At 38.2% G+C, this 26845-nt stretch overlaps 1 protein-coding gene across 4 annotated transcripts in view; it reads right to left on the bottom strand.

Annotated features, from left to right (window-relative positions):
- Positions 1-26845, bottom strand: part of tei (irregular chiasm C-roughest protein teiresias) — a 289615-nt gene that overhangs the window by 145886 nt on the left and 116884 nt on the right. The gene's annotated exons all lie outside the window — the stretch shown is intronic.

Raw genomic sequence — 26845 nt, 5'->3', positions numbered from 1 at the left:
AAGTATAAACTGCAACATTCACTCCCAGAACAGCAGGTCCCTTATTTTAATTGAACTGTTACTATTTTCTACAGAAGAACCTAGAAAACAGCAGAAGGAAGAACTTCGTAATTTGCATTCTTCGCCAAATTATATTACGGCGACAAAATTAAAAAAGTGAGATTGGCCGGACATGTAGTACACATGGGACAGATCTGGAGGCTCTTACAACACGTTAATCGAATGTATTTCTTAGGAAACCTAGGAGAAGGTCGAAAATAGATGATAATATTAAAATGTATCTTGAATAAATATATATGTAGAGTGTTAACTGGATTCCTCTGGCTGAGAATAGGAACCAGCGATCGTTTTCCTTCCATAAAAAGCTGTGAAATTCCTGAGCGCGACTATTAGCTTTCGAAGGAGGACTCTGCTCTGTGAAGAAAGTTAATAGCTTTTACGACTTGCATGAAACTTAATTTCACATTCCACGGGAACACTAATAACGTTGTGTTTCAATCAAGTGTCTGGATAGCTCTCTCATTACAATCTATAACCACTAACATGCCGCCCCATAAGGCAGCTTTAATGCCAAGAAAGCGGAGGTATTAAGGAGGTAATGCAAGATACGTGTACTCTAATAACAATATAACACGAAACATGATCATACTAGATCGTGTGTAAACTTATAAATATGTTTTTAGGAAACACGTAAAACCTTGGAGTCAGAAATAAATTCTGCCAAGCTCTGATAACAAACGGATGTAACAGAACCCAACCATGTATGTCGGTGAAGATGTTTTTGACTTATGTTCTTATCCTTTGTGCGTCATTGGTAATGGTCTGAGTTGAAGGTTAAGTTAGGTTATATTAGGTTAGGTTAAGGAACATTACGTTAATTCTAGATATTGGGTCTTTAAATTCAATTTTATTAGATGGCCGTCTTCTGGGTTGTTGCACCGTGTAGTCTGTTAGCAGTTTACCAACGTTCTAAAGGTCCTCGCTGCCTCCATTATCAGGACGATAAGCCAGCAACAAGGAAGACTTCCATTTTCGGACTCAACGCCGTGAAAACCTCAAATTCTACTCAATTTCAATAGTTTCTTTCCATATGTGGCAGACACATGCGCTCCTCAGACTACATTATCATCATATTCGGCAATATATCACATGACTACCATCAGAAACAGCTTCGACGCCTACGTCTGTATCTGTATTAGTAAATTCGTGTTCTAGAAATAAAACTATGTTATTCACGTTTTCCACACTCTGAAAGTTGTCAGGATAAGTGTAGGCATGCATACGAAATTTTGTAAGAAACTGAGATTACATAATAATATGTCAGAAGAAGCAATATTTTTATCGCAGTTTTTCATTCCTCTAAATACTTAAGAGGATATTAGCACAGGCATACCTAGAATAATATATAAGATTTTTTCTTCAGAACACCAAGTAGTAGATGTTAGAAGAAATAAATCATTTCTGCGTGCCGTTATGTCAAGTGGTTGCATGCTGAAAATTTATCTTTCGACTTACAACACATCTTCTACTAGTGATGCATACATTTCTGAAAAACTTTAACGTATTCCCGAATGGACGTTTATTTAACCACGTTTCTTATTTTCTAAGATGAATGGCGTAATTTTGTGCCACCAGGCGGCAATTTCTCAGTCACTACTTATAACTTCAGACTGTTGTATACTGGAGATATTTCGATCCCTGACAGAACGGCATGGACTTTGAAACTGAATACAAAAGCTTACATGGCCTGGATACAGCCCCAAGCAACAAATTCTTGCAAACGAGGATTCTATAGGCAAGGCATAATAGGCATACTGACTGCGTATAACCACAACAGGCTGTAAGCAACTGCACAGAACAGGGCACTCCTTGAGCAGCCGACAATAAGGCAGCTAGTCAAATGTTTACCGCCTCTTATAGAGCCTGGGGGGTGTCTGGTCACTGCTGTAACACAAAGAGCCATCTGCTAACCCATTATTGGATCAATTCAATCCACTCCTCATACAATTTACATATTTCTTAAAGATTCACATTGATAATTTCCTCAAATCCGTTCCTACGTCTCTCAAAGTGGTCTCTTCGTTTTATGTTATCCGACTAAAATTTTCTACGCATTTTTCGCCCCTCGTGTGAGCTACGTGTCCCGTTCATCTCGTCCTCCATCTATTGAGAAGAGTTTCTACAAACGTTTTCGGGCGAGAAACGCGTATATTCGGGTCTGCAGCTTCAGAATCACAAAAAAAAAATTTTTTTTCTTCTCGCAGCGTTTCCGTGTTATGTAGAAATATTTCACGTATTTCAATCAAAATTAAAATCTTTTGATTTACACATTATTTCGTGACGAAATTTGATGTTCCAGGTTTCAAACTCCAGTCACATTCAACAATTACTTATGCATGTTCAACTTACTTTCGTACACAAAGGATTTGTTTTCAAACGATTAGAATAAAGTAAATAAGGTTTGTGGTTTCTTGAATTCTACAATTTTTATAGGCCTGCATGTACTGTGTGACATCACAAAAGTAACCGTCTACATGGCTTCCTAAAAGAACGGCCGAACTACTGATACAGCGAACCATGAAGTTGTCTTCCACTAACACGTGGATTCCTCCGAGAATGCCGTTCACACCCTCGCTCACACAGACTAGAACACTAATGTACTTCGTTTTCCGCTGTGATATTCCACAAGGAACATTTTCCTTCACCGCTACTGCAAACTATCTTTGAAACCGTCTTGTACTGCTGTTCTAAATCGCCGTTTTACTTTGTAGAAAGCCACCAGTCATTGTCATGTGATTTCTCCCGTTTAAACTTCTTCAAATTGTTCTTCGGTGTCACGTAGTTGGAGTCTGGTGAGTGACTCCAAGGGGCCGAGCTTGCAACTGAAGAGTAAAGTTCAAAAGGCCGGTCAGTTCACTATCTCCTTCTCCAGCTAAGTGCAGTTCTTGTTAATTTACTAAATTGTGCTTAAAAAAGCATATTTATCCTAAACTTTGTTAAATTGACTAGGGGGGTTTTAGAACTACGCTCCAAAATTTCGTGTAGATGAAACGGATACACACAGATCAAAAATATTTCTAGTAAAATATGTGGATCTAAATGAGATTAAACAGGCTATATGGGAGAAGTAAGAAGATTTATCTTTTAACAAAATCAGATAAACCTAAGAATTTCTTAACGTCCCCTAGCCATAAATGACATCTTGAAGCAGTCTTTCTTGATAGACTACCGTAATAGTCCCTCAGACAGTCAACAATTCTAAAGAATTTAATTCAGTCTGAACACCCACACTGTCTTTATAACACTAATACTGGGTCTAATCAATCTGTGACTAAGTTTCCCAAATGGTGTCATCACTTCAGATTATCCGACAAAACTTTTGCATTCAAATACCTCCGACAGTAACACACAGAGGACAGGCCGCTTCCATGGAGATGACTTATACCAAGTGCAGAGTGAAGTTATTTAGTTCATGCTGTCTCCCCTGCCTCCCCCCTCCCCCACCCACCGTATGGTTTCATAACGCTCTGCAGTATATGACATCAATAAAACTCGACTAATGAGTAGACCCGCCATCCTTGGTATACTTCTGCGTACAAATGTGAAACGTTAAATGAACCATTCATTGCGCAGTAAGCTAATTTGGTCCGGGAATGCGTCTCTGTGGGGTCCCACAAAGCAAACAGATAAGCCAACAGACATACAACCATAGCATGAGGAACTATTCATTAATTTAAGACTGTTAGTAACTCTTACTACTAGAAGCAATAATTTGTTTCGCAACAACAGCGATTAAACTTTTAAGATTTGCGGAAATAATGCATATACTTTTCAATCAATTGTAACACGTTTCTGGAAGTATATTTATAATATTTTGTCCATATTAAACAAACAGAATGGGGGACATTTTGAGTATGGCCTAGTCGTACAAATAGTACAAGATTTACACTTCTTTATTCCGCGAGCACGGCCATTAAATTTCAAATTTTTATGTGCCCCTTGCGAAAGTGAATAAAATTAATCCACACAGAAAGGCCGAGTCCGTCGGCATGTTCGACAAAAACTGATATCGGGAATGTTCATTCAAACTTATGGAACGAAATATAATTTTGCTTGTGATTTTTCACACATTTTATAACATTCAGATGTACCTTTGTATACTTTGTCAAAAACGTCTAACCGTATAAGACAATTGTACGCGTGCGTGGCGTAGAATATAGATCTCGGGGAGGCCTAAAACATTATCTGAAACATATTTTAAAAAGATCGGTACTTAACGAAACGCTAGCGGAAATAATATCTGCCTGTAATTTTTTTGAATAGGTTTATCAATCTGCCTGCCTGTCTATCTATCTATCTATCTATCTGTGGCTCTACGGACCGTGAGGAGCCTTGGCCTCCTCCCACATGGGAGGTTACTTGATGTATGACTCCTTCGACGAGTGTTCAGTCCGTCGCGAGGCTCTACCTAAGTGCAGGTTCATAATAAAATTTTTGTGAAACGCAACAAAACTGGCAGAAACTCAATGTCTAGACTACAACTTCCAATTAAATTATAGTTTCCTCAGTAGCCTGTGCCAATATAAATCAGTTTTAAAATCCTTAGAGGTATTTATTGAGAAATTAGTGTAATAATATTTTATAAATATTGATGGATATTCAGTTAGTATTTTTATTCTTTTCCTTATTCCTTTGCTCGCTCAATAATGAGGATCGACCTGCAAGTCAAGAGATCTCACGGACGAAGGTCTTGTAATTTTAATCTCCACGGCGACCATTTTAATTTTCCAGTGGCATAATAAGCGCATGGACGTAATGACGGAAGTTTCGAATACCCTTGCAGATCGACAAATGTTGTATGCTACACTGCGATGTAACGATGACTCCAACAAACTAAAAAACTGTAATCGCACTCATTCCTGCTGTGGCCTCAATCGCCATGCTGGGAATTAGGATTATGGTATCTGAAGGGGGCAATAGCATCGACCCTGCTGCTCCTAAATGCTACTTAATAGTGCCCTCCACGTGGAATATCGTAATCTCAAAGGGATTCTCCTGTTCCTACGATCAACTCTAACTGAAGATCAAGATATAGGATTTGAGACTTTCGCGGCGAGTACAATTAATAAAATCTTCTCGGGAAATCAGCCGCGTTAACAAGTTACCGTAGTAAACCGACGTTTCGGGAACAAACTCTGTCCCCATCTTCAGGGGTCTGACTTCCGAGGATCCAGTCACATCAGAATCAGAGTCAGTTAACGCGGCTGATTGCCCGAGAAGATTTTATTGAAGATCAAGACTTCAAACGCGAAACAAGGTAATTATGTTTCAAATTGTACCATTTCCTATTAGAATGGCAGGATGAATTAAGTTATTTCTCTGGCTGCTGAGAGAAAAAAACATGTATACTGTCATGTAACATTAGTTGCTTTCTCCTGTACGAATTTCAGCTTCACAATCGTCGGCTAAATGTGTGCTTAAGATTCAACATCATGGATACAGAAATGCCGTCAGTTTTAGGCCGCTGTAACCCTGGGGAAGACCCCACGACACCCACAGGATATGTGAGAAAGGGAAAAATCCTGGTCCTTCCCGATATCAATAGCCGTGTATAAACGTTGAAAAGGCCTATGGGCTGATTTGGGAAGGAAACAGAATTTACAGACACTGTAAGATCACTACATCCACAATGCAAACTGAGCTCGGGTCCGACGACTATTAAAGTAGCTATCTGAGCAGCTGTGTAGTCCCATCAAAACTGTAGTAACCGTAAGCAAATTTCATGCTTAAAGTCCACAGAAGAACTTCACCTTCCAAGTCGCCAGTATAGCGTTGCTTGTTTTAGTACGCTGCGTGTTCTGAGATGTCTTCACTCATATGCTCTCTGCTGTTCCTTTGCAATGTTGTACGACTTTGCTGTGACTTTGAAGCATGCAGTCTGTTAATGGCTATTTTAAATACGAAAACCATGAAATACGAAATATCTCAAAGGAAGGTGTTTGAGCACTTCCCAAATTAGACAAAACTGATAAAACCTGGAATATTTTCTGAACTACGGTGTTAAAACTGCATTGTGTAAATTGCAAACGATTATGATATGAGTCGTTCTGCTTCTGTTTTCTAAACTCCAGTCACTGGAAACATTATTGTAGACTATATTATTATGAAGATTGCGAACAGCCATAGTTCAAAGCAGAAAACATGTAGATAGTAAAGCTGCCACACAACAGAACTCAGGTAGCTAATGAAAATGTAAAAAAAAAAAAAAACCGTGTGCGAGGGAGGGAGAGAGAGATGATACCAGCCAACGCCGAAAAAGCCACAAAATATTGTGGATGTTTTATGTGACTGTGCATAGGAGCATCCGCTGCCGAAATTAATTCAAATGTTTATGTCACAAACAGAAAAGGGAACTGAAAATTAGGCGTAAACTTGGTCTACTTGTTTATTTAACAATCGTGTACAATACTGCGTAGATTATACAGCGTAGAATGGAAAATGAAAGAATGATTATAAAGGGAGAATCGGCAATGATGTGGAAGGAAGACGAAAATCCTGTTTCAATGTACTGTACCGAAATTTGCATGCATTCGGACGATAAGAATTTGGCAGAGATTCAAACCGTTAGCCTCCGGAAAAAAAATCTGTGACGTTCGGTGTAACAGACTCCGTGGTGTGAGGAGTCCGTAACAAGCGAGTTATAAATGATCAGATTTGTTACGCAGCAGCCCTGAGGACGAGAGCAGAGATTGCTCTCGAAACGCTGGCAGAAGATATGGTTTATTCACCATTCAGCCACCTGACGCGGCTCGTAACCCGAGAGTCTTTCATCAACTTTAGTCGCCGCGAAAGCTTTACTTTAACCATCGACCTTGTTGTGGTATGGGAAACACGTTATCGAAGTTAAGTTACTACTTAGTTTAAACATTAACGAAGCCTGAGGTTGACCTGCAATCATAATTAATCCTTCGAGTATCCTTGTAAAAATACGAATAAAATGTGATTAGGTATGTTATACAATTTTACTGTATATAATATTCCCTTTAATATGTAACAAACGTAATTTAAAACAACTGGTTTTAAAATTAGTTTCATCTCTTTGTAATAGGAGTTAACATTAAAATTGTTGCGTCCTTTGATATCCAATCGAACGGAGAGCTGTAAGACTAGCAGGCACTGTAGCCTGCAGATAGAATGGAGTTTTATCATATCCATGGGGGTAAAGGCCTTCCCCGTCCAATTTGTTAATTAGCATATAAATGAATCTATCGTTTCCTTTTTTACATTTAATATTCTTCACCCCCATGTAGATACTGACGTACCGCCAACAAATAAATGAAATAAAAATGGATATGAATTTTCATAATAGAAATTTAAAATATTGAAAGCTATTGATGCATAAACATGTAGATTTTCAAAGCAATGTTTTCAAATTTCTGCTCTCTTTGTATTCAGTAAAACCCACTATATTATCTTGGCGTATTGGACAATAGGATATTTATCATACATCAGAGACATCAAATAACATACGGTCTGCATATTGTTCTAGATGCTCTCTATAATGCATGTAGCCGATTCAGAATTCAGAATAACACAAACTCGCTAATGATTCTTTGTGCAGAAATTAATTCGGTTCTTGGTGATATGATGAACATGAAGATCAGTTTAATTACGGTTCGGTAGTTCTTGCTACATGAACACTAGGCAACAAGAACGTTGTTGCGACAGAGCAGATGCAGAAAATATTTTGTGCATAACCTGCATGCACTTTTTCATATTGAAGGACCCAATGTATCTTCACTGCGGTATCAATTTTTCTGGAGAAAACTGCATAATGAGAAGCTCCATATATTACACTCTTCAGCAAATATTATTAACAAGACTAAATCAAGGAGGATAAGACGGTTGGGACATTTAGCGCATGGAGGGTTTAAAATGGGTAAAAATTATGTTGTTTGCAAGTCTGGAGGGAAGAGACTACTCGGAAAACCAAGAAATACATGGGAAAACAACATTAAAATGGATTTCTGGGAAATCGGTTTGGGATGGGGGTAGATTAGATTTATCTGGATGTGGATAGTTACCGGTGGCGGGCTCTTGTGAACCCAGTAATGACCTTCGAATGCCAAAAAATATGGGGAATTTATTGAACGGATGAGCGTACGATTAGCTTCTTAAGAAGGACTCTGCTACGTGCTCTGAATTTTTAAATTAATGTTAAGTTATAGGCTCAAGTGTTTACAAGTATTTGAATTTCGTCACGTTTTCGAAGTCTTCCTTACACATAAAAGAAATTATTTCTGTATTATGTTACATCAAAATGTGCTGCAATCTTACTTATTTAAATTGTACTAAAAAGCATCTCTCAAATACACTAACCTTCTACAGCGCAAACCTACATCTAAATTATTACGGTATGTAAATTTTGTGTCAACCTACAGAACCAGTCTAGGATTGATAGGTTAATAATGTGTAATGTTTTGTCATCACAGTGTCAAACCACACTAAGACAGTGTGTAAAGATAAACAAATATATTAATGACCTGGTGCAATGTTCAGACAACAATTTCACACATCTCAGTCCTTTGGGAGTTGAGTGTTCACTTTTATTACAACAGGACGTGTCCTTACGAACGGCACTACGAGGCACGACATCTTTGTAATTTCATTTCAGGAAAACATGAGCCGAGACATAACGAGTTTCTAGTTCGTGTCTGTCTTAAGAACTCCTACAAACCCTTCTCTCGTTCTTTTTACAAATAATAAAGGTATACAAGGTTTACTATGACAGAATCGGCGAGTTGAAAATGACGGCATAAGGGCGGCGAGGAAATGGGATAGAAACACTTGTACTCACATAACTAACGCAGCTCAAACTAAACGTGACTTCCATGTTACTAGACTCCCGGTCTAACTTTTAATTAAAAAATATCAAAAGAGACGAATGTGTCCTCAACACTTTTTTCATCGTCAACAGCAGAGTAGAAACTAGGGCGATGTATATTTACCAGGGACGCGGTCTCCATGTTATATTTCACCTCAATATAAACCACTTTCACAAGATCTGATGTGCATTTATTTTATAATCATACCCATTATACAAATTATAAACCATTACAAAACTGTAACAGTGGCTTCTTCGTTTACCTTGAGAACAATTTTGGAATGAAGAGAAAATTATTTACAATGAGGCTGGTCCGTTTCAGGGAAATTTGAAGACCTTCGTAGACTGTAGAGATAAACAGAGTAGAATTTAGTGGAAATATTATGATAAAAGTGAGAATTTTGAAGGAAATGGCCGAGGCCTACTTTAATATTAATATATACCTCGGAATTCGTCCGGACAGACCTAAGAAAAAATGGTAACCCACAATGCGTCGAGACTTGTAATGCGAGCCTCCACAATGCGTTATCACTAATCGGGGTCGGTGCATTCATGAAAAGATTGTTCGTGTTCGTAAATAATTCTTGTACATTTACTAAAGCCAGCAAAGCTTCCGTCAAGGGAGATTCTGTACTGGTTCTAGGTTAATGTCTATTGAAGAATGATACAGAGTACAAAGAAGCTTCACAACTGACTCTAGTACTTCCACCAATAGCAATATACTAGTAAAACAGGTTAGAACTCGCTGGTAAAATCATAAGCTGGAAGAGTTCAATGAAGCATAGAAGAAAATCAAAACCACTGAAATAAAATCTTTCTCCGTAGTGTAATTCGTGATCCAAAACCTCGCACAACTAGTGGTGACAGTCCAGAACAAGAGTTCTGAAGTGCAGAGACACGGCATCTCGGGTACGTTCTCTCGTCTGCTACGATGACAGAAGGCTTACACATCTATCCAGCCTCACGGCCCATCTTATTGTATGTCAAACCTTGTTCAAGCCAACTTCTCTCTGGCACCAGGAAGAAACAGAAAAGAAGGAAACGTAATAAAAACTGATAGACCAGAATACGATGAAAGCTTTTAAAAAAAGGAAGAGAAATACAATAGCAATACAGCTGCCTTATAGACGGAGGGACAATATTACCAAACAATTGCGAACAGAAGTGGTACAAGTATTTGTTCGGTTAATTTACTGCGACATATCAACTGCTGAGTTCATGTAGAGTAGAAATGAACGAATGATAAATCCGGAAGGATTTCTTAGGAGCAGCAGTGGCGTATTTGAAGGAACTATTCTAGAAATGACACGGATGTTCTGAGCAAAATCATGAATAATCTCAGTCAGGATAACCGATTTATGGCTAAACTACCCGAATACAAGTCAGAGTTGTTACAGCTTGGTTAAACCCACACGGATTCAGGACTGTCACCAGCGACTGTGATAAGATTATTTCTTACTATAGGTCTACTCTAATGGAAATACGACAAAAACCACAAAATCCCCAAAGACCCAAGTCCATTATAAACACAGTGAAATTAAACACATCGTAAGGCAGACACATTAGAAACTGATACTGTTCTATCAACTGCAGAGGTTATTCAGTGTCAGAAGACACGGAAGAATAATTATAAACTAGCGAATTGGGAATGACATTTGAAAAATCACTAGCGAGCAACATGATCATCGCGGAATTCGCATTGAGGAACTGAAGAAGAACACGAAAAAAATATCAGGATGAGAAGAAAATGGAAGCTTCCAGAATAGAAGCGAGGCGGTTTCCCGCTGAGCTAAATTGTTCGGCTTTATTAAAAAACTGGCACGATAGACGGAAAACGAAATATCCATTGCTACTTTAATAACGATCACGAAACACTTTGATCACATCTATGGAAAACAACAGACGGTAGACTAATACTAGTTTTAAGACCAATAAGTGGCGCGTTTTCAGAAAGTGTTAGTGACAATGTTAATCTCTTCTCATCGAAGTCGGTGTATGTCATTCTTGCGTGTAAAAGCTGATAAAACTGTACCACTGAAGAAGTGTATGGTGGAAAAGATGGGCGGGCAAAACTGTGAGGAAGTTGTTTCCTGGAGGCGAGGCTTGGACTGTGTAGCTTCTCGGCAGATGTCAGCATCTCTGATCAAATTGGATTTCCGCCCAGCATTCAGGGAGGCAAGCAGACAGACATACACGAAGAACAGTGGAATATCGACGACCACTTTTATACTTTCAGGAAAGGTTCCTTGTCTACTGCCTTATTTTAGGATTCTTCGTGTTTTCTTTTTGCCGCATGGTACATTTCTTTCCTTTCTATTCCCTGAAATGGAGTGAGGTGTAGGCTGCAGCAGACTTATATACTGAAAGAGAACCAAGTTATTCTGTCTTATCTGTCAAAGACGGGTCATTTAGATGCAGTCGTCGTCTACATTGGAAGGTTGTACTTGATAAACTACCTTTCATTTTGTTCTGCAAATGAGGAAGTGGGGCACGTAGGAATTTTTTTCTTCATTGTCTCGGGTAAATTTCACAGATTATTAAACTAATATCAGATATTATTCTGGACATTCGCTGCACACATCATTTAATGTGTTTGTTAAAACGACCTGAAAGTGATTATATAGAATGAAGAAAGGCGATAATTGAGCGAAGATATACAACGATAGTCATTGCAAAGACCAATGCAAATCACGGGGCGGTTAGAAAAATATTTTCGATTTTAGAAACTGATACGCCCGTTATAAATGTGAGCATTGTAAAGTTCTAAACAATATTTCTGATTTACTAATTAGTGTCTAGTTACTGAGCGTTAAAGCTGGTGATAGGAATGCATAGTTTCCACTAAATATATAAACAAATCGCTAATTACCTGACAATATGCAGTAGAGCCCTTCTTGACAAGCTGACAGTCGCAAGACTGTTAAAAAATCATTACCTGGGTTCTACAAAACCAGAAAGTAAAGATGATGAAGATTAAGGTTGTGGAATCAGGATTCTCTGCTTCTTGTCACGAAGATGTAGAAAGCATTTTCCATCGAAACAGTGACACCCATTTAAAAGTCTACGCGGCTCCACAATTCAGAAGAGTGCCATGGACACATCCACCGCCGTCAGAACAGAAAATGTCATACGTTTATTCGTACTGCGTTGCATGCACGAGGAACAGAAGCTTCGGCATTGTTTGACGCAGAAAGTGGTCTCGCTCATGCTGCTAAGCCATGAAGTACGACGCTAATGATGACAAGCCTAACCATAAATTCTGTTTAATTAAACTGTCCTCTTAATTGTGCTCACGCTAGGCCAAAGTCTAGCGATCGGGCTCGCCTTATTCGATTTTACAGAAACAGATGGCATCGTGGTAGTGGGCAGCCAAAACTGGGACAAGCCATTTTCCCCCACTGCATTGATGGGACTGCATTTATTCTTCCAGGGTCATCCCGGTTGGAGATCCTATAAATCTCACAACCCCGGTCTGGAGAAACAGTAGCCTTCTGATCGATTGTCTATTGTTATATCGCGAGAAGAGCTGATAATTTTAAAAAGAACGGCGAAAATAAAGAGAGAAAGAAAACTACACTGAAAACACTTTCAGTTAATTCTTTAAACGCCATATTATTTTGCGGTAATTGCAAGATTAAATGACCGATAGAATTTTCTTTTCAGTGAGCATACAAATTGTTCTTTGAGCTCGTAACTTCTAACATTCTTCACTTCTGTCGCTATTTAAGTTATCGAATAAATTATTAGCCAAGCCTTAAACAGAAAACTACTAAAATGACTAGCCACCACTTTGATGCATCGATGAATTTGTTACGTTTATATCAATTATTTCCACGCTGATTCTTTAAATTCTTTTTCTAATTTCTCGTTTCAGTATTTTCCTCTCAGGCGTGATATGTGTGTTTGTCTGCATAATGACTATAATAGTAGAAGCTACGTAATGTTGATTATTAGGTTATTTAGTTGCTGTGCCTTGGCAAAATTATGAGGAAACACTATTTTGGCGTTGTTCATCATCTGAATAAAAACATAACACGTTTCGGAGCCAGACTGCGTCATCATGTTCAGGTAACGCAAGGCAGGGAAGAACATAACAATGAATTACAACAACAACAACAACAACAACAACGAAGACAAAGAAGATTATTAAGTAAACATTTTTATATCAGCAGCCGTCAACGAATTTCATACAGACCCAAAACTGTATTTGGTGTTCAAGCCGTTGCTCTGGTTTATTAGCCCATGTGTGTAAAGTGGCGAAAATAATAGTAACCCTAAATCCGTTGTCATAAAGAAAATTCGCATTGTGTAAATAGGACTCAATTGATTTTCGTGCTCCTTAAAGTAGACGTAAGGATTAGTGTTTCAAAATATTTTACTACTGCTACTGAAGTGAAAGTGTTTGCAGTATCCCAAATAAGTTAGTTTGATTCCTCTCCAGTTGGTTACAGTCGCCTTCAAAAAATCCTATTATTTATCTATTACAAGAAAAGGCGGAAATGTTGGAAGGTAAATCGAAGCTCAAACTGCGTATGCTGAAATCAGGAAAGATAAAAAACAGAACCAAATGGACCAGAGATTAAATCCACCATTTCTGAGGAAACCGGATAAATTGTGTTTCGACATACTTTGTCGAAATAACAGACTTTTAACCTAGCATTAGGATGACTCATTTAGCTTCATGGTCAAAAGACCTGGCTGCAATAAAACGTTTCTACCCAGCAAAACCACCATAGAGCATAATCGAATAATCCTCTACAATTACAGAATCACAAGTTGAGAAGTATACAATATAGATGTTGACATAAATGACAAATGGCCCTCAGTCAGTATTCTAAATACACAAAATTTCAATAATATTTGTAACTGGCATAATGTATTGCTGACTGTCGAAGAACTTCGTATAATCTAGTACTAGACGTGACTTACACTACACCTTAGACATTTGACATAAAAAATTACAACAACTCATTAATTAACATCAAGAGACCAGGTATTTCGCACGGCGCCGTGTTGATGTTGCATAGTTTTGTAAAACTAATCTTTATCATGCCCGTACATTTCTTAGACGTATCATCACACAAAATTTCACATCGGCAAACACTTATCAGATGTTCACATTACCACCATGCTAGTATTATTGCATCAAAACATGATTTAAATGAACGTTACAGATTTTAATCAGGTCTGCATCTGACGTCATCAACAAGATATCTAAATGACAAGTTGTTTTAGAGAAAATCGATGTCATATTCATGAAGATATATTATAATTAGATTAAGAAGGTCTAAAATTAAAATAGTCTGCATTATTCATTTAGGATCACCGTCTCCAAGTGGTAAATTCATATAATTTGTTCATAAACGTCGGAGATTAAGTATGCAAATATAAAAATACATGTCCCCATTATGCGTTCATTTCACGAACACTATGCAGACAACGCATGGAAATTAACACTTTAGTCTATAATATTAGACCTCATAACAGCAACAAAATTAAGACACGGTCAGACAAACACAGAGTTAGTTAATAGCAGTCTCTTCCTTGGGGACACTAAAAAACGAAGCTCTGAACGTTATAGATAAAACTTCTCCTTTAGGATCAAAGTGGAAAAGATCAACACAGATATTGTCTCTGAAGGCATGAGATCGTCACTCATTTATTCGACCATAGCGTCCTGTTGCTAGTGTTAATTGTAACGAATTTCAGGAGTCCGTGGCGACGCGCTGCGCCTGATTTCCCCTGCTAACGCGGCGTGATGCAACATGAAAACGCAGAACTGAATGCGCGGCGCGATGGAGGCGATCTCTTAATCTCCCTTTAATTGAAGTAGGATCAATAGCGACGACTGCTCCAGTTCCTCTTCGTTAGCTTGCGTTTGATGCGACCACTGACGCAAAGGAACCAACGGCGTGGCTGCCAGGTAATAAAAATTCCAGTTTTACACTTTGAACTGTCAACCCAGGAAAGTCGTATTCTCCGACTGCGAAAATGTTTCAGAAACAGGCTGTGTTTCATACTGACAGAAAGATTTCGTCAGTTAATCAGTGAACTGACAAAGGGCGGTTAAGCCAATGCGTCAGTTGTGGATTTGCGGGTAACTGCTGCATAAGCGAGAATCTCAATTCGCATGTGGTTCATGACATAAATACTTCATCACTAACTCAGTGAAGCAGAGTAGTCCTTCAGAAGCTAAATTTTGAGTATTTTATATAATCAGGAGTTTTATTACAGCCCACAACAGGTCGCCATTAGGTCACATTTGGTGTTAGATGATACATTCCACACACACGTAGGATTTGAAGTTCTCACAACGGTGAGTATGAAGACGGCAGACTTGTGACGATGGAGGCAGTATGGACCTCTAAAATGTTGGTAAACGTATTCAGACTACATAAGCTATAACTCATAAGACAGCCATCTTCCCAATCCACACACCTATTCTTCACAACACATTTAAATAAATCCATTATAAATGACCTTTAAATTATTATTTTCTAAATATAGGCCTATTTCTGCATAGTTCTGAGACCATTTCATTTGTGACTAAATACTAGCCTGGGGTATAATGTTCACTAAAAGAGGAATTTTAAAACTTGTATAAAATGTTTATGATAAAGTCACTCTGAGCGCTAAGATCACAAAACCACGGTACGTTTGTCTGCAGGCGCTTTGTTGTGCTGTTTCATTAAGATAATATTACCAGTTATAATTCTAGTTTCTATATTATTTATCCGGGATCCTCAACGTGCTTTTGTAGTTAAGAGGAGTATCCTAACGACACTGTTTCACGAAAGAACACAAGCATCAAATTCGTCAACAAAGTATTGACTGAAAAGACTTAAAAGGAAATAACACTGTTCAAGATGTGAGGGAAACATTATTAGGCAATACACCAATTCCATGTTAGTCACCTGTTAGAAAACTGAACAACCTCCACATATCAAACATTTACACAAAGAAAGAGATGATTTTCTTACTTCTTCTTCCCATCTTACTTTATTTGACCTTTCAAAATGTTTCTCTCTCTCTCTGATCGTGCTTATTCGGTCTCCATAAAATAAAGTTCAGTGTAAATAAATCCTATACCAGGGAAATAATATACCGTTAAGTCGTTCACCATATGTAAAATTTTGTTAGCTGAGGCCAATTTAAAAACGCCTTCCTTCCTAAACACGTTTATAGACCATTATTTTGTTTCCCGTAAAACTGCAAGGTATCAGCACTGAACCAGTGAAGACAAGACCTGAAGACAGAGAAGAGGAAACCACGGGAAGACGTAACAGAGACTGCGTTATAAAGCCGGAAACGCATATGAATATACAACACAGCCTGTTTAAACTGCTAACCGAATACATGACGCAGTTAATACAACGACATTAAGAACGTAAGATTACGATGTTTATTTCTTTAATAGAAGCAATAAATTTAAAGGGATTGGGTGCATCAGCGGGGAATGTCTTTTCTGCGGTGTTGGACACGATGAGACAAATTAAATGTGGCTAAAATATTTAAAATTCCCCAGAACAGTAACGTTGTGATACAGTGAAGGAATTCTCGCAGTCATAACAGCGTCAGACGTAGGACAACCGAAATTGGGAAAGTAATAGTACAAGAATATGACTGTCCTCTGGGTTGTTGCGTCGTGTAGTCTGCATGCATCGCCCTGATGATGTAGGCTGCAATGTCCTCTGAAACGTCGGCAAACAACAACCTAGAAGACACTCATCTTTAGACTCAAGGCCGTGAAAACCTCAAATCCTACAATCGTACAAGAGTTCGGGATCATTTCAGCTTCCTTTATATCGCATTATATAAAGTAATTTGCATGCAAAGCACGTTTGTGTTAAATATTCAGCACCTGTTCGGCAAGGCGGGTATTTAAATTGCTTCTCTAATCTCGTACGACTGGATCTGTGCAGACGGAAGGTAGGATCTACCAATCCTGAGATCGCTATCTGGTAACATTTATAGCACAGGTCACACATAAAACTGGCCTTACTGATGCACAGGTGTGCGTTTGTATTTTATATACTCATAAGACAAGTATTTGTTCAGAGATTCTCTCACTGTATGTACTTCACATAGCCCTTAAGAAACCGATGGTCACTCTGTTGGTCAAGAAATTCATCTCCTATGGACGCCTGTGTTTCCTTAACCGGTTTTACAATTCAATTCAGTCTATATCCACACAACTTATTTGTTTCAAACGGGGCTGTGGAGTCGATACTAAAATCTCCGATTCCGTCTCCGGCTTTGACTCCGACTTCTTCATAAAAGCTCAATATGTATTAATAAGGGTAAACCTACTAAAATGGTAACTGGCACCATAAGAAATTTCATCACCACCACGTGAAATCATCAGCCTACTTTTTAGACTTAGAACCTGTTTTTAAATATACGTCTAAAGGTTATTGCAGAAATCGGTTGATTTGTATTCAGTATCTAAAGGTACAAAGCATTATTCTCACACCATGTGGCTCAGCGCGTCGTTGAATCTCCCTAAGCATGAGGCCGCCGACGGCTCACACGGTATAGAAATTGTTCTAAAGTTTTTATATCGAGGTCGGTGTCGGAGTCGGTACATTTTTACCTACTCCGACTCTACAGCCCTGGTTTCAAATCAATTTTAACACTATCCTCGTCTCTATACTAATGTATCTCACGTGGTCTCTTGCCTTTACTCTGTTCGATTAATATTGTTTATATAATTATGTAACTTATTCTATTTAATTCCTGTAAGCGTCACTGCCATGCGTTTGCGACAAGTATATACACTACATGGGGCAAAATCCTTTACAAAACCGACAGTCAGTTGTTCAATACTCCTTCCTCTCTCTTGATAACACAAAGCTTCATGAAAGCGCCGTAGGTCTGCAGAGTTGTATGGGAACAGCTTTTTTAAAGCATGTATTTTTACTAAGGTAGTTTTCAGAAAGTTGGTAAATAACATGTCTACTGGGCTACATATTCCATGCGGTGATGGTAAAATTATTATGCAAACTTGAAATTCGAAACTGGTATTGTGTCATGATATAAAGGCTCATAAAAGCTGTGCCGACTACTTAGGAGGCATCTGGACTTTCGATGGCTGAAGTGACAGGTGACTGCAGAGAATAGCATAATTAGCAGCCCCATACCTTGTACTCTTCAACAAATATTATAGGCATAATCAAATAAAATGTAGGAAGATCAGAGGAGCATGTAGCCCACATGAGGGAGATGAAAATAGACCAAAGCTAAGCTGGAATGATAATATTAACATAGATCTTATTGAAATTGGGTTTAGGATGTGGATTAGACTCGTCTGACTCAGGATATGGACCGAAGGCGGGCTTTAGTGAACACGGTAAAGATGGGGAATTTTCTGAGCAGATGAGAGTACTATTTGCTTCTTAATGACTCTGCTCCATGGAGTTACTTATTTAGTTAAATAGTTGGTGTTGAGAAAAATGCGTAATAAGGAGTTTCAACATTTGTACTCTTCGTCAAGTGTTATTATTACGGTAAAATCAAGAAAGACGAAATCAATATGGCTTGCGATAGGCCTTTATTAAGTTTTGGTTTGAAAACCTGATAGGAAGAGACCACTTGAGACCACTAGGTGTAGACGGACGAAAACATTAAAACTGATCCTAAAGATAACCACAGTGGCAGAATATACACTGGATTCATCTGGCTGTGCATATGAGCTAGTGATGGGCTCATCTTACGGTAAGAGGAATGAGCATTTCTGAGGTGTCATCGTTGGAAGAAGCTGCCACATAATCAACAACGCGTCCTATGAAGCTGTTTTGGTCTGAGTGTTCCGGCATGGCGTAGTGTAGGGACGATTGGAAGTTTTTTCCGGTGATAAAAACCTTTAATTCTTACGTGAGGTCTTTAATGCTGAAGCTGCTCTAAACAGGAGTATTTAAGAATTCACTCCGTACCTCAAAGAAAACACGACAATTTTCCATTACAAAGATCGAATCGTTGATGCGGTTTAAAGAAATAATCCTTGTTCACACTAAGAATCACATAAAACACAAATACAAAATGCATGATCGGTAATTGTTACATCAGTTTTCACATATATTTTCTACTGGGTTTTAGATAGATACAAATGATTACAGACTTGTCATAGGAGGATAAGTGCGCTGCTGTATGTTTCGAGATCTGGTCGTGGTAAATTTTCTAACGCTAACACAGACCTAAGACTTCGATGTCTTTTATATCTGATACGGTAGGCTGACGCAGAAGGTTCCTGAGAGTGGCAATTAATCATTGCTAATTTGCGAAGTTTTCATGAACTCCTAGACAAACTTAACGTCACTCCGATACCATCTCTCAAGCACCAAGTTCTAGCGTGGCTATTACACTAGCCTCGCACCGACGTTCACTTTGCCTGAATTTGAACGCAACGTCATCAGTCTCCAATTAAATATATGACTTATTACAGTACCCCTATTGTATACAACACACACATATATATAAAAATATAAAAATATGCAGGATGATTCAAAAGGTTAGGGTCAAACTGAAGGAACGTACAGAAGGACTCAGAGAGAACAACTTTCGAATTGGAAGTTATCCTGAATCAGTCAAGGACATTGACTGTAGGGAAGTCTGATAACATACAGCTGAAATAATCGTCCTTTGCTATTCTCCTACTAGCTTAATTTTGAATCACACGTATCACGCCAGATTCTACAGAGGCCCCTGGGCTGTTTACATTGTGTTTGTGAGATGATAGTGACTGGTGTATTGCTACTTTTTCAGTCTCGTGTTGGTGCCTGCATTGAATGTGGAGGACGCCACTTTGAACACCTGTTGTAAATTATTTGGTTTATAAGATTGCTAATGTACATTAATAAAAAATATTAATAAAAAATAATGTACATTAATAAAAAACAAAATTAAGCTAGTAGGAGAATAGCAAAGTACGATTATTTCAGCGGACTATTATCAAAAAACTTTTCACATTTCATATTCTCAAGACAATTTCACTCAGATTTATAGCAAGATTAAAAACCAAACTGTTTATTCCAAATCGTGTACTATTACGAGATCACAAAACTTTTCGAAGCTTTGTTACGATTTTGCAGGGAAACTGAAAGTTCAGCATTTTCTTTCCATCTATATGGGTTGTGGACCCTTGCGAACCATTTTTATTATAGACATTCAATGCGGGAGGGAGAAGCTAGTCGGTGCGTTTTACTTCCTGTCACAGTGCGAGAAATAAAACCAGCTTCACTGACACTAAACCCTCACGACGAACCTAGTTACTTCCATACGGCAGTAACGGACTACAGGCTACAACTTACGTATGAGTTTAATCGCGACGCACATAAAAAATGTGTCCGTAACACTGACTCAGTGACACAATCTGGTTAATTTTAATACTCGTAAACCGAATTAGGGTTGTCAAGACATAAAAGAAACTTACAATTTAATTTTCTTAATATTAAAACAGCCACGGTGGTCTAGATGTTAGAACGCTGGCCTTGTAATCCTGGGGTCTCGGGTTTGATTCCCGGCGGTGCCCGAATTTATAACATGTGTTGGGCAAGGCCGTGGTCTAGGCAACACGGAGTTTTCCTCTGGGGGCTTCCCCGGTTTTTCCGTGGCATCCAAACAATTACTCCTTTCACACACAGAAGAAGGCAATGGCAAGCCACTTCTGGACATCTGCCAAAAACGTATATGAACAGGTCTCAGTCCGAGAAAAGGATGGAAGGATCCTGTTCATATGGATCTACAAGAACAGATATTGTCTGATTGATTGTTGGGTTCTTTAACGACGCTTGTTGAAATGCACAGTTTATGTAGATACTAATGAAAAAATAACCTGTATGATCTGAGGTTTTGACAGCGGTGAGTATGAAGATTTCTGTCTACTGGGTTGTTGCGCTGTGTAGTCTGGTAGATGTTTACCAACGTTTCAGAAGTCATACTGCCTCCATCATCAGGGCAATGAATCGGAAAGAGTTGTAAGGGGGTAGAGAAGAAGCGGCCGTAACATATTTTAAACATTAGTCTACAGGGACTGAAGAAAACCATGAATACCTGAGTTAGTGTAGCAGTTTTCCAGACAAGGATTCGCATCCGGAACCTCCAGAACACAAAGTAGAAATCGCAGCGTTCGGTACTAACATTTACGAAGGAGGTTAAAGATGTCTGAAATACTGGAATATTTTTATTTCATGATTATCAAAACTTCTGAGACCTGATCATACTGTACTTCAAGGTCAGATATTCACATACTGTGAGTGTGGTTTAGTTGCATTTGTGTCGAGTGTGGCTTAAAGATGATTGCAACACTAGAGGTTTGCATCAAGGATTCGGTGACGTCCCCACCAACTTCAACGTACTCAGCATACTCAGCCTTTCCAGTTATGTTTCTATAGAAATATTTAATGTCTGAGTTAGTTCCTCGTATTATACATAATTCTTCGGAAACAGAATGACTAACAAACAATTTTTGGATAGGTTACAGAATAATGCGTTCGTGTTCTAATTTGCGATACCATTTCGCCACTTGCTTAGAGGGACCAAGTAAGACAACGAGACTTCAGTCATTATAATATATCTTCAAAGCGAGAATGGGACTTCGCAAATACGAAGCAGTACTAACCACTCGGCATAGAGAATAGGTATGGTAAGAGTGACCAGTAAACATGATCCGTGTCGGTACGCATTTATGATGGGTTGACTGAATAAAAACGAATAACTGATAAATCAGACGGATGTCGCGATATTATAAAGAGGTTCTTCTCATATCCAGCAATTTTCTCCAAAATTTTCTACAAAATATATTATGTAATGACAATTTAGAAATTATATTATTTTAATATCTGTATATAAGTTCGTGAATGGGGGCACAAAGTTTAATATCTTCTCTAAGAGCTCAAAGGATCCTGCGCAAGTTTCAAAATCTGCGCTAAGGAGAAGAAAGTAAAACATCGTACTGCCGGAAAGTCTGTTCCTGACAGCGGAAGGGCAGATTCATAACCCCAAACGTCGCCAAAGGAAAGTCATAATGAAGAGCAGGCAAGCCCATGTCTTTATGTTGAGATGCATCTCCAATCCAGGAATCTCATTCTACTAGAATTCCCTCACAAAGGTATGAACTTTAAGCGAATCTAAATGAGGCGAGCGAGCGAGTGATCTGAACTCTGAACTTGTGACGAGTTTCTCCCCAACCCCGTTTCTCAATTAGCCTATCAAAGTTTGTTGTGCAGAGATACAACGCGTAGCGCCCTTTCGTTAATACAGAATTTGGTTTGCATCGATCGAATGCAGCACTATACAAACCAGAGCGTCGTCCTCTCATTTAGCCATCCAGGAACTGCGTATGGTTCTGATGTTCACTGACTCATCCACTTTCTTATTAGGCATTTATTTTACAGTTCATTTAAACACGCTGTTAGCAACTGCATTGCGCTTAATTAGATGATGATTAATGAATAATCCTTTGGAAAGGATATAAAGGAAGCGGAAGTGGTCTAATTTAAATTAATACAAACCCGTATTTACTTGAAGAAACCCATACGATATCTAGTCAGAATATAAAATATCCGAGCCCGAATATTAAGAAGCCGAATATTCGGCCATGATGTTAGATCTATAATCTTAATTAATAGTTCTTCTTCACTTTAATCGCAAACTTACTTTTGGAATGGAGCCTTATTAAGCAGAGAGTAAATATTGAAACAAATTTTACGCACTTTTTTGTCAGAATATTAACTACTGTGACCTTAAATTAAATATATACATTCGTTAGGCGTCCTTTTCAGTTTTAATATCATGCTCAGGCCAAAATTAAGCAACATTACAATATACACATTTTTTGTAATTAAAAAATTACATAAATTGCTTTGAACATTGTAAATATATTACGAAAATATGTTATTTAGTTAAAAATTAAGTTGTTACTGAAACGGATAAAAACCATTAAATATTTTGTGCGTCACTCCAACGAGCTTATTAATATAACGTATTCAGAACAGTCCTGATGGCTACATTCTACAGAAGATGGCAAAAATGTCTACACATCTCCGTCCAGTCTCGATTTCAAGACTACCTACAAGCCCCTTACTACGCCATCATGCGAAGCTCTCTACACCTATGATCCTGAGTCACTTCATTATAGTTCACACTGTCACAATCCTTTCCCATACAAACGTTAACATCGCCTACCAATCTTCTCGGTTGTCCGCGTAGCCGCTAACAAAGATGTTACAAACCTGCAACAGCTGTAATTCTTCGTCTGTTCTAACAAAAACACTCCAGAATGATTCTGGTTTTCACGGCGGTGAGTCTGAAGACGGATGTTCTCTGGGTTGTTGCGCAGTGTAGTCTGATACCACACTATACGCAGCTACAATCCTATAAAGCCCATAATATATGTTTATTGCCGACGAACCAAAAATGTGTGTTAACACTGACCTTTCACAATGCTATCTACGCGGTACACTCGTCCATTCACGTCTTGACGAAGTAACTCTTCATATTTATGTTAAACAGCCTACCAGGCGATGCTATTTGCATTCGTGCTTAACATCCAGGAAGAAATATGTTAAAAACCAGAGAGTAACTTCCCTGCAGGTATTCAAATCACTGACAAGAAAGGGGCTTGAAAAGTTTATCAGGCACAGTGATCTTCTCCTTCTTTGCTTTTTTACTCTCCTTTTGTTTCCGTTTTTGTTCATTAATCTATTCATCCCTACGTTTCTAGCCACGGGTTCAGGTTGAATCATTTGAAGCGTATCTCTCTCTGACGGACGGCCGACCAAGGCCTCATACAAAGTACGCGTAGGAACCATGTTTGCTGAGGGCCAAACTATTGCTACTGCTACGACGTCATTTGAATGCGCACGACCCAGCTAGACCAGCAAACTTCGATGCCAGCAAGAACGAATTACAGGCCTACATGTTATTCAAATTCCTGAGAGTCGGAATGAGATTTAAAGATATCAAAGAGAGAATTTCCTCAAGACATGCAAAACTTGAATTCATCGTATAACTTCGGTTGTCAGGGATAGGTCTCGTGAAATGTCGGTTTCTCAATGTTTCGGCAATCACTGCAGTTACTATCTTCAATGTCGACGACCTTGGAGGATTTATTTATTTATTTATAATTTATTTTAAAAACATTCATGATGTATCTTGCAGTAAGAGATGAGTAGGCGATGAAAGACGTAATTGGACCAACAGAGGTGCATGGTTCTATATAGTGGGGAAAAATCCTTACATTTGTATGAAACTCTATTCTGGAATCCGCGGAATTTTCATATGGTTTCCATTGGTTAATGTCGAATTCTTAAGATTAGAATTGCATTGACTGACAGTACATATAATAGACAGAGCTTAAATTTTACAATTTATACAGTTAATCAATTGAGCAAATATTACAGATCATACTGTCTACAGAATTCTTATTGAGAAGCAATCACTTAACCAATTAAGAAATGGAGAAGCTTGGTTTAACGCACACGGTTTTGTTTCTGGAGATGCCCAGTTCGAGTTTCTGGCAAAACACAGGCAAAGACATGTTATTTTCTTCTGATTACAAATAAATGAATGTGACTCTTGCATAAACAACGTCAATATATATTTTGTCCCTTAAGCCCCGGCTTCTTCGTGGCAAACAGTACTTTTCAACATTTGAAGCCGCAGCTCTTGCAAATGCTACTGAAATATTCAGTTACTACTTCAAATAAAATACATTCCTCTCCATTACAAAGACCTGTCGGTTAATGCTGTTTAAGGGCATAATCGCTGTTCATTCTAAGAACCAAACAAAAACACATATTAACATATTTTTGGCAAAATTCAGAGCAGTAGATCGTTAAAGCAGGTGGCACATACGGTTAGCAATCAGCGTTAAGGAGTTAAGTCAGCAATAAACAAATCCATTTAGATCTATATATACCTATCCGTAAGCACCAATTTCTAAAGTTTAAAAATATCTATTCAAGAATCCACACAGGACAGACGCATACGGCAAAACTAATAAAAACCACTATTGGCTTTTGCCATTTGTCACAGAAACTTGCAAAATACATTTTGCTTCAAACTTTTAAAACAATACGTGTGACGCAGACCTAACATTATAAACACGCCAAGGAATAAGCAGTTACCAGAAGTAGGAAATAATTTTCTACTCGAAGTAGTAATCTGTATGACAAACGTACTTTTCTATAAACATCGAACCTAACATTCACACTTCACATTTTGTTACACGCTGCCAAACTTCAGAAAGAAGAAGAAGAAGAAGTCGTGTCGAATCAAAAACGATACTGAAAAATCTAAAAAAAAAAAAAAGAAGCTGAAACGACAGTTTTAAAACTTTTCTTTTCTTTCCACTTTGTAAAACCCAAAGAAAGGAGAAACTTGTTTTGATTATGTGACTAAACTGCTATTTTCACAAATCTCACAATTTCATACAGCATAAAAAATACGACATGCATTTCGAAAACATTTACGTCGCAGATGACAATCGTAAAAATTCACAAAAAATAAAATAAAGTCTGGCTTTTGCTCTGCAATGCCTAAGAGTCTTCTCTCCAGTGAAGTATTTTGAAGAGGGTGGTGGTTGCTTCACGTATAATAATATGAACTTGGCACACCGCCATACCTTCCAACCCTGCATGTAAAACACAAGTTGTAACACGAACTACTGTGTCCTAGTTCTGCTACTCCCTAGGAAAAGGGGGGGGGGGTCTGTAGAAGCATAAATGGTGTACGCAGTCTACCTGTTTTTATGGTACATTTTACTGGTACCATTTCTGTGATACCTCTAATACGGAGTGGGCATATTTACTTCTTCCTGCACAATAAAAACATATATTGGGCCTAAAACAGAAGACGGTACACCGTAATTTACACACGCTACTTAATATTGTTTAGACAGAAAATTCAAAGAGCGTATGCAGAATGTAGAAAATAAGAAATGCATATTTTCTGGAGAACGCCCATTCCGAAGACAGAGAAAGAGACTGGATGGTCTTCGGGAACTACAGTGTGATGCTGGAAGGTGGTTGGAACTGAATCAGATTTTATATCCTATAGCAGGGTTTTGGTATTAGCGGCGTTCAACCTTCGTCTCCAAATCAAACGGCATTATGTTTTAAAATGCTATAAAAAACACGTGAAGCCAACATTTATCAGTTTTCCGGGTTATGCCTGCTAGTAGAAAGGACACTTTCTGTGCGAGCAATCCCAAACAGTTTTCAGACATTCTGAACACGGCTGCGACGATAATAAATAGTATCTGCGATTTTATTTTTAGTGTGAACGCCTCATCGACTATTATACTTAAATATTTTTGGATCATGACAACAACTCAAATTAGCATTTACGAAAAAATTAACACCAAATAAAATCTAGCGATAATTGAAACAAGTATTCGCCGAAGGTGGGGTTGAGTGAGCAGTGGGAACCTAAATTTACCCTAACAGTGTAGCAACGCTAATCAAATCAAATACGCACACTGATTGGGCGTTAGAACAATAAACAGAGACAGCGTTCAATTTGACTGCACTGTTTATCGACATATGATTTAGCGCCAATGACAGTGGGATCTGTCAGCACGTACATAACACGAACTGAATTGAAACACTTAGTATCGCAAAAAACTAAAGGTCTGAGATACGAAGAAATGTATCTCTTATAATGGAAGCAGTCGTTCCAACCTTACCTTTTCCAAACAAATAAAGGCTTACCAGTAAGCTCGTCTTTCGTTTATTAGTACATACGTTAAGACATATAAATCTTTAGATTCAGTCTAAGGAACAGAGTTTAAAAGTTGATATATAACTAATTCCATGGATCAGAGTGCATGCTGAGAATCATTTCTTGGAACCCTAAGATTTACAAGAGCCCCTTGCCTCAGATAAATATGATACGGCATTATTTTGTCGAATCTTAACACAATTTTCCTTAACTTCTTCACATTTATTCATTTACACAAATTAT

Source organism: Zootermopsis nevadensis, unplaced genomic scaffold, assembly GCF_977971745.1.
Source record: "Zootermopsis nevadensis isolate Lab colony 2312 unplaced genomic scaffold, Znev_1.0 Znev_ptg000004l, whole genome shotgun sequence".
Lineage (NCBI taxonomy): Eukaryota > Metazoa > Arthropoda > Insecta > Blattodea > Termopsidae > Zootermopsis > Zootermopsis nevadensis.
This window is presented reverse-complemented; position numbering and strand designations above follow the sequence as displayed.